General features: G+C 39.2%; 1 non-coding gene across 1 annotated transcript; it reads right to left on the reverse strand.

Annotated features, from left to right (window-relative positions):
* Positions 1-959: 959 nt before the first annotated feature.
* LOC141663407 (small nucleolar RNA R71) lies at positions 960-1,064 on the reverse strand. The gene has a single exon (XR_012551479.1). It is a non-coding gene; the product is annotated as a small nucleolar RNA R71 (small nucleolar RNA).
* Between the last annotated feature and the right edge of the window lie 8,715 nt (positions 1,065-9,779).

Consider the following 9,779-nt stretch of genomic DNA (forward strand, 5'->3'; position numbering starts at 1 on the left):
CGTGTAATCGGATTAGTTGTCATCACCATCGCATGATAAGATTAAAGGCATAAACTCTGAATGAAGTATTTAATGAAGTTAGAATCCCATGTTTTATCTCATATAAGTAAATCAGTTTATTTCTCTTAGTTAATGCATGCTAGTATAATCACTTTAATTAGTTAATCAACTCAAAATTAATACGTATCTTAGCAGTGAATAATAACCATACATTGTTGCATAAGTACATATTCTGTTTAAACCAGTCTCTGTGGAACGAACTTAACATAATCTTATACTACTTGTGATCGCGTACGCTTGCGTGGTTTTGTGCGAACAAGTTTTTGGCACCGCTGCCGAGGATCGGTGTTAAATTTAGTTTATGTGCTTGTCATCAGTGGTCGTTAAAATTCACTGACTCGGATTATTTTCTTACAAGGTTTACTTTGTTGGTGTGTTTCACGTACTCGAGAGAGCGTGTATGCGAACACGTTCTCAATCTCGTAAGGAAATACTGGACGAAGTTGAAGAAGAGGAAAAAGAAGTTTTTGAAGAAGTTGAAAAAGTTGAAGAAGAAGTTTTTATTACAATGGGAGAACCAGCTGCAGAAATGAAATCTTGAAGGATTATTCTCAACCGAAAATCAATGACATTCAGACTAGCATTGTCAGACCAGTCATTGCATCTATTACCTTTGAAATCAAGCCTGTCACGATTCAAATGGTACAGAATTCAGTCCAGTTTGGGGGTTCTCCAACGGAAGATCCCAATATGCACATTAGGAATTTCATCGAGATCTGCGACACCTTCAAGTTCAATGGTGTTTCGGAAGATGCTGTGAAACTGAGACTTTTCCCATTTTTTCTGAGGGATAAAGCTAAGAGCTGGTTGCACTCTCTATAACCAGGTTCTATTGCTACTTGGGAGGATCTTGCTCAGAAATTTCTTACTAAATTTTTCCCTATGGCAGAAACAGCTGCAATCAGGAATGCTCTTACTCAATTTGCGCAGCAATCAGGTGAATCTCTATGTGAAGCCTGGGAGCGCTATAAGGAGATGCTTCGGAAGTGTCCTCATCATAGAATATCTGATTGGATGGTGATAAATTTTTTTTATAATGGTTTGGGAACACAGTCAAGACCTATGCTCGATGTAGCATCAGGTGGAGCTTTATGGGCTAAGAGCTATGAGGAAGCTTATGAGCTAATTGAGATGATGGCCGCTAATGAATATCAGAATCCAACTCAGAGACTACCACAAGGCAAGGTAGCGGGAAATCTAGAGGTGGATACAGCTACAGCTATAGCTGTTCAGCTAAAGGCGTTAACTATGAAGGTCGATTCTCTGACCAACTATGGTGTTCATCAGATAACTAGTGTTTGTGAGCTTTGTGCAGGTTTGCATGCGATGGAGAAATATGATATATCTAGTGAATCAGCTCAGTTTGTGAGCAACTTTCAGAGGTCGCAGCAACCAGTTCCTTCCACTTATCATCCTAACAACCACAACCATCCTAACTTTAGATGGAGCAATAATCAGGGTGGTATGCAACAGCCTTACCAGTAGTTTGGAAACAAGCCTTTCAATCCTCCTGGTTTTCAGTAACAGTTTGCACTAAGGTAAAAATTTCATCCACAGGGAATGCAACAACAATCTCATGGAGGTGCAGGTCCATCTTCAAATGAAAAATCTGAATTAGAGGAGTTGAGGCTAATGTTCAAAAGTCAAACAGTTTCAATCAAAACTCTGGAGAATCAAATAGGGAAAATTGTCAATGCTTTATTGAACCGACCACAAAGAACTATTTCTAGTGATATAAAAGCTAATCCGGGAAAGAGGGAAGTCAAGGAATAGTTGAAGGCAATCATATTGAGATTTGGAAAGGTCGCTAGCCCTAAAAATCATCAAAATGAAGAATCTGAAAAATTTCTCCAGAAGGTTGGCGCGCCCACGCCCATATCAAGCGCGCCCTTGCCAGCTTCATAAAATGCAATTCTTAAGGAAACAGCTGATCAGAAGGGGGCAAAGCGGAAAAGAAGAAGACTTCTACTGAAAACACTACTCCTAAGCAAAATACAGGAGATAAACAAGTCTATCCGCCTCCTCCATATCCTAAAAGACTTCAGAAGTAGACTTTCGATAAACAATTTGCCAAGTTTCTGGAGGTTTTCAAGAAATTGCATATTAACATACCCTTTGCGGAAGCTCTAGAAAAAATGCCGAGCTATGTTAAGTTCATGAACGGTATTCTTTCTCGGAAGCATAAACTTGAGGAGTTAGAAACTGTTGCTCTAACGGAAGAGTGCAGTGCTGTGCTGCAACACAAACTACCTCCTAAACTTAAAGATCCAGGACGCTTCACATACCATGCACTATTGGAAACTTATCTTTTGACAAGTGCTTGTGTGACTTGGGAGCTAGCATCAATTTGATGTCATTGTCTGTCTACAAGAAACTTGGTTTGCCTAATCCAACACCTGTAAACATGTCCTTACAACTAGTTGATCGATCCATCACTTATCCGCGAGGTGTAGTGGAGGATGTATTGGTTAAGGTGGAAAAACTCATCTTCCCTGCTGATTTTGTCATTCTGGACTTTGAGGAAGATAAGAAGATTCTCATTATCTCGGGGAGACCATTCTTAGATACTAGCCGAACGATGATCGATGTGCAGAATGATGAGCTTATTATGAGGGTTCAGGATCAGGACGTTACCTTTAATGTCTTCAATGCAATGAAATTCCCTACTGATGAAGAGGAGTGCTTTAAAGTAGAGTTGGTCGACTCTGTAGTGAATTCGGAGCTTGATCAATTGCTAAGGACTGACGCCTTAGAGATAGCCTTAACAGGGGAATCCGATAGTGAAAATGAAGAAGGGGAAGAACAACTGCAGTATTTGAATGCATCTCCGTGGAAAAAGGAGATTGGACTTGCCAGTCGAGTCTCTTGGATTATCAGAGCTTAAAACTTCTCAGAAGCGTCTCAAACCATCTATTGAGGAAGCTCCCACACTTGAACTAAAACCACTGCCTGATCACTTGATGTATGCATTTTTAGGGGATGCATCTACTTTGCCTATTATTATCGCTTCTGACCTTTCAGGTAGTGATGAAGACAAGCTCTTGAGAATTCTAAGAGAGTTTAAATCAGCAATCTGATGGACTAAACCATATATCAAGGGAATCATCCCTTCTTATTGCATGCATAAAAATTCTGCTTGAGGAAGGAAGTAAACCAACCGGTGAACAACAGAGGAGACTTAATCCTATCATGAAGGAGGTAGTGAAGAAAGAAATTTTTAAATGGCTGGATGCAGGGATCATCTATCCTATTTCTGATAGTTCATGGGTGAGCCCAGTGCAGTATGTGCCAAAGAAAGGAGGCATTACAGTTGTTGATAATGAAAACAATGAGCTCATTCCTACTCGGACAGTCACAGGATGGAGAGTATGCATGGATTATCGGAAACTGAATAAAGCCACCAGGAAGGATCACTTCCCTCTTCCATTCATTGATCAAATACTTGACAGGTTGACTGGCCATGAGTATTATTATCTTCTGGATGGGTGTTCAGGCTACAATCAGACTTGCATTTCCCCAGAAGATCAAGAGAAGATCACTTTTACTTGTCCTTTTGACACTTTCGCTTTTCGTCGAGTTTCTTTCGGACTTTATGGTGCACCTGCTACTTTTCATAGATGCATGATGGCCATATTCTCAGACATGATTGGTACTAATGTGGAGGTGTTCACGGATGACTTTTCTGTGTTCGGTACTTCTTATGATGAGTGTTTGCATAATCTTGGCTTGGTGCTGAAAAGATGCGTTGAGACCAATCTGGTGCTCAACTGGGAAAAATGTCACTTCATAGTGCAACAAGGTATCATTCTTGGGTACAAGGTATCTAGAAAAGGTCTTGAAGTGGATAAGGCCAGGGTGGGGGTTATTGAAAATCTTCCTCCACCAATCTCAGTTAAAGGAATCCACAGTTTTCTTGGTCATGAGGGTTTTTATCTGCGAATTATCAAAGACTTGTCCAAAATCTCTAAACCTTTGTGTAATCTGTTGAGAAGGATGTTCCCTTCAAATTTGATGAAGAATGTTTGGCTGCTTTCGAGATTTTGAAAAAGAGTTTGACTACAACACATGTTATTACAACACCTGATTGGAATGAGCCCTTCGAGATGATGTGTGATGCTAGTGATTTTGCAGTTGGAGCTGTTCTTGGCCAGAGAAAGGAAAACATTTTTCATGTGGTTTACTATGCTAGTAAAACCCTTAATGGTGCTCAGCTGAATTACACTACTACAGAGAAGGAGCTTTTGGCAATTGTCTACAAGAAGAAGAACCATGGTTTGCAGGTATTGTGAACTATCTTGTGAGTAATATTATTACCTAGAGCTCTCTTATGCTCAAAGTAATAAGTTTTTACATAAGGTGAAGTGGTATCGATGGGATGAGCCGTTCTTATTTAGACAGGGGGTAGATTAGATTATCAGGAGGTGCATTCCATATAGTGAGATGGAGGGTATCTTGAGAGGCTGTCATTCTACTGTGTATGTTGGCCATTATGGTGGAGAGAAAACATCTGCCCGTATTCTTCAAGCGGGATTTTTTTAGCCTACTTTGCTTAAAGATGCTCTTTAGTTCGTGTTGAGATGTGATCGCTGCCAACGAGTTAGAAATATGTCCAAGAGAGATGAGATGCCTCTTAATGTGCTTCTCGAAGTTGAGATTTTCGATGTTTGGGAAATCGACTTCATGGGGCCATTTGTCTCGTCATGCAATAATCAAAATTTTTTTTGGCGGTGGATTATGTGTCTAAATGGTTTGAGGTTAAGGCTTTTCCAACCAACGATGCTGAGGTGGTGATAAATTTTCTTCATAAGCAGATATTCACACATTTCAGTATTCCAAGGGTCATAATCAGTGATGAGGGATCGCATTTCTACAATCGCAAATTTACTGCATTAATAGAAAGATATCATGTGAATCATCGTGTGACCACAACTTATCATCCTCAAACTAATGGGAAAGCTGAAGTCTCTAATTGAGAGATCAAGCGAATCTTGGAGAAGGTTGTGAGTCTGTCAAGAAAAGATTGGTCTTTGAAGCTAGATGAAGCTGTTTGGGCCTACAGAACAACATTCAAGACTCCTTTAGGCATGTCTCCTTTCCAGTTGGTATATGGTAAGGCGTGTCATTTGCCTGCGGAGCTAGAACATAAAGCATATTGGGCTTTGAAGAAGCTGAATCTTGACATGGTAGATGCTGGAGAAAAGAGAATGCTTTAACTTAATGAACTCGACGAATTTCATCTACAGGCTTACGAAAATAACAAGTTATACAAGGAGAAGGTCAAGAGATGGCATGATAGGAGGTTAGTGCACAAGACATTTGTGCCTGGTCAGCAAGGTCTATTGTTCAACTCTCGTCTCCGACTTTTTCCAGGAAAACTTAAGTCACGGTGGTTAGGTCCGTTCATTGTCAAAATTGTATTTCCATATGGAGCTGTGGAAATTTATGATAAGCATTCGGACCAAGCGTTCAAGTAAATGGTCAGAGGTTGAAGCATTATTATGGGGATACGGTGAACCCCGAGGTGGTGAGCGCCGTTCTTACAACAAATTGATTTCAAAGTTTCACGTCAAGCTAAAGACGTAAAACAAGCGCTTCGTGGTAGGCAACCTAGGCATTTGTTGTATTTTTGCTGAAAAATACAAAATAAAAAATAAAAAATAAAAAACTGAAAATTTTTCTAGAAGAGTGGCGCACCTGCGCTCAACACGGCGTGCCCGCGCTCGGTCCCTGGAAAAGAAAAATCGAGTGAGAAAAAAAACAGAAAATCAGATTAACCCAAGCCCAAACCCGAATTCTGCCCTAATTCTAACCCTATTTCTACACCCTAAACAACCCCCACCCCTCATATTTCTATCCTATATATATACATCTACATACATACAAACACATCTCTTATACCCATAAACCCTAGCCTCTCCTACATACAATACTTACACCCAAATCACTATCACTTGTGATTATGGCACCCAAAAGAGCATGAACCACGGGGAGTAGTATGACCCATCCCTCTACCGAGGATTCTAGTATGGGTGGCACGGAGAACAGATTTACTTCACCAAAGGCTCAGGCGGAGTTCACTAGGTTGATGTCTAAACTGGTGGCTAAGGAGAGGGGATACTTGCCTACGGCTCAAGATGGGAAGCTTTTGGATATGATTGCTGAGAAAGGTTGGGAGAGTTTTTTTGAGGTACCATCTGCGGTTCCATTGAGCATTGTGCGGGAGATTTATTCCAGTGTTAAAGCTAAGAATAATGGATTTTCTGTGGTTCGGGGTTTGACTGTAGATTACCGGCCTGCTGCTGTTCGTCGGGTTATAAATTAACCCACGAGGCCTAGGACTGCTAATGATTGGGTGCAGAAGACTAGGGAGGATTTGGACTTGGATTAGATTTTGGCAGAGTTGTGTGTTCCAGGCACGGGGTGGAAGTACAAAGCAGGCACCACTGAGCCGCTTACTTTTCCTGCTTCTTGTATGAAAAGGTATGCTAGAGCTTGGAACCTGTTTGTGTGTGCTAATATCATGCCATTTTTACATTCATACGAGGTTACTGTGGATCGGGCTATTCTGCTGTGAGGGATTTTGAATACAGAATATGTTGATCTCGGCTATATGATTCATCAGAGTATGCTGCGTTTTCTGCGAGGGGGAACCACGGGGGCGATTCCTCATGCCGCCATTGTTACGAAGTTGTGTACTTCGGTTGGTGTTAGGTGGCCTGAGCATGAGCAGCTGCAGATGCCGAGTACTCTCATTGATAGCTCGATAATTTCGGTGATGCATGAGTGGTATGGTGGTAAAGCACATGAGAATGGATTGGGTTATACATATGATCATCTACCGGGTGTCCAACCAGCTGACCACATATATGCAGGGGGTTCTTCTCAGGCACAACAGGAAGCTGCTAGATCCTCTCGTGCAGCAACTAGATCTTCTCATGCACAGCAGACAGGGGATAGGACTGGACTTGGAGATGCTCATACAGGATATTGACTAGGTGTATGGATGCTATGCATGTAATTTACATCCATTTTGCTCAAGATTTGACACAGGTTTTAAGTACTACTTTTAGAGCCACTGGTGTCGAGGTCGATTGGCCTGTATTTGGAGCGAGCACTATTTACCCGCCACCTAATTCTCCACCTGAGGAGGGTGATCCCACCGACGACTAGGTATGCCTTATATCCTTATTATTACCTTCAATGAGGATATTGAATATTTTAAGTTTGGGGGTGATAATGTAAGGATTAGTTGTGTGTCATGTTCATATAGATTCATATTGCATGTTTAGTTGTAGTTCGTTCATTATTTTTGCATGATTGTTCATATAGGTCATATTTGTTTGCATATTTGTTCATGTTATTATCTGAGTCCATGTAGTTGCATTTGCATGCATATAACATGATCACGTAGGATGAGCTGTTTCTGATTGGTAGGTTGGTGTTGATTTGAGTGTAGTGATGTCGAATAGAGGGATGATTAAGTCCTAATAAATTGATTTACATGCCCAGAAACAAAGTTTTTTCACAAGTCTTGTAGGTTACTTTTGAACTAGATTATGATCATACTTGTTTTTTTGTTCGAATTTAATCACTTGGTTATATTTAGAATTTTTCCTATTCTCGTAATGACGTAGGAACACTGAATTTTTAAACTAGGGAAAAAATATGGATATCATTGCTAGTTGTGAATAAAATTATGCGTCAAATAACTAGGAGCCGGCTCATATTTTTATGAGTAGTCTAAGGTTGAATGAGATGGAGCGAAACGCACTCATTCAGAATCGTTAAAAAAAGAAAAAAAAATTATGTTAGTATATGCATAATTGACCAAGGGTGAGCTCTTTAATACTCGAGCAATTAAGTTCCAAGGGACTTTGTGGCTAGTGACCTAAGGCTTGTATAGTATGGGATCCGCTAACCTAACGCTCGCTACATGGGTATTATTGTATAAGTCTTTTGGGACCTCATTCATTGCACGGTCAAATAAGCATTTGTGTTTGATGTGTTTCAGTATTACAGCATGATTCTTGTATAACTCTAGTAAAATTGAGGTGTTGTGAGTCATTATGTGTTTAAAGTCTATTCTATTTATAATTTGTGATTATTTGGCGAAGAATAGGATATGGTTATTGTTAGGTCACACTTTCACTGTAGAGGGGGTGAATACAGTGTTTATTACAATCAAATCAAACTTCAAGAACTTATGTAACAGAAAACAAACTTTATTTAAACAATAAACTCTGTTACAATCTGGAACTGTTATCTCTCAGTGATGAACAAAATATCACGAGAGCTTCTAGAGTTATAATAAATAATATTCTCGATAATGATAACACCTCTAGTGTAAACTCTATTTCTGTGTTTATATACTACACAGTTACAAGATATTCGCTAATTGATATGGAATATAATTCTGCTTCCTAAAATATATCAATCAGATATCTTCTATTCCAAGTATTCCATTCTTCACGGAATTCCTTCTTCATGCATATCTCTTCTTATGTTTATCTTGATCTTCTTAACTTTAATCAGCTACTGTCCTTATCTGATCGTCCTTCAGCACTTAAGTTCTGATATCTATCTCCTGATAACATAAGTACTGATATCCCTTAAGTTCTGACTTCCAGTACCTTAAGTTCTGACTTCCAGTATAAGTACTGATCAGTTAAGTACTGATTTGTTCTGTTCAAATAAGATCTGAAATCTAAACATAAAACATATTAGCCATGACATTATCAAATATATCTAACAATCTCCCCCAACTTGTAAATTAACAAAATATACAAGTTTAACAGATATTTGATGATGTCAAAAACATTAAGTACAAATGCATGAGAAATAGACAAGATAACTACAACTTACAGTCCTTAAAGTTTTTACCAATTCAACTTCTGATAACAACTTCAACCTGTATAAATATCAGAATTTAAGCAGTTGTAGATCTTCGACTTGGCTTCATCATTTTCCGATCTCTCTGATGTCAGAAGTTGTTCTGAGATAATTCTTCAACAAACATTTCTCAGCATATCTGAGTTCATCAATCATTCTCCGTTTGACATCTTTAAGCTCTGCAGTATCTTCACCAGTTTAAAATATTGCAGCTCTGAGATCATTAATCTTTGCTTTTCTCAACTCCCGATCTAGTCTTATGACATAAGCTTTGTTAGACTCTAGATTGAATTCAAGCCCCTTAATACCAAGATATGTTCTGATCTGTGCAGTATTAGGCTTCATATCAACAATATCACCATTGTGATTTCTGTACTTTGGAACATATCTGCTGTCAGACTTAACAGAATAAAGTCTTTTCTGTCTCTGAATCTGTTCCTTTAAGTAGTTTGCAACAGTCTCTGTTATTCTGTCATCCACTTGAAGTAAGAATAATACATGCTCCAATTCTTCAAAATACTTCAATGGAATGGCATTTTGTCTTATATGATAAACCCTACCATCTGTCATGAAATACAACATGATGTATTCTTTCAAGTAGGTATGGTAAACCATCTGTACAGATTCTAGTTGATTCAATCTCTCAGGAGTTGCTCCAATACCTGGTTCACTCAAGGAAGTTGGATCATCAGTAGTGTTGTGTACTCTTCTTTCATCAGCACTTCCCAATCCAGTTTTATCTCTAGCTTCCTTTCCAGTAACTACTCTTGCTTCAAAACCACTTAAAGTAGTCTTCAAAGATTGAGTCTGTTTTGCTTTAGTGAATCCTG

The sequence above is a fragment of the Apium graveolens genome, chromosome 5 (assembly GCF_009905375.1).
Source record: "Apium graveolens cultivar Ventura chromosome 5, ASM990537v1, whole genome shotgun sequence".
NCBI classification, from domain to species: Eukaryota; Viridiplantae; Streptophyta; class Magnoliopsida; order Apiales; family Apiaceae; genus Apium; species Apium graveolens.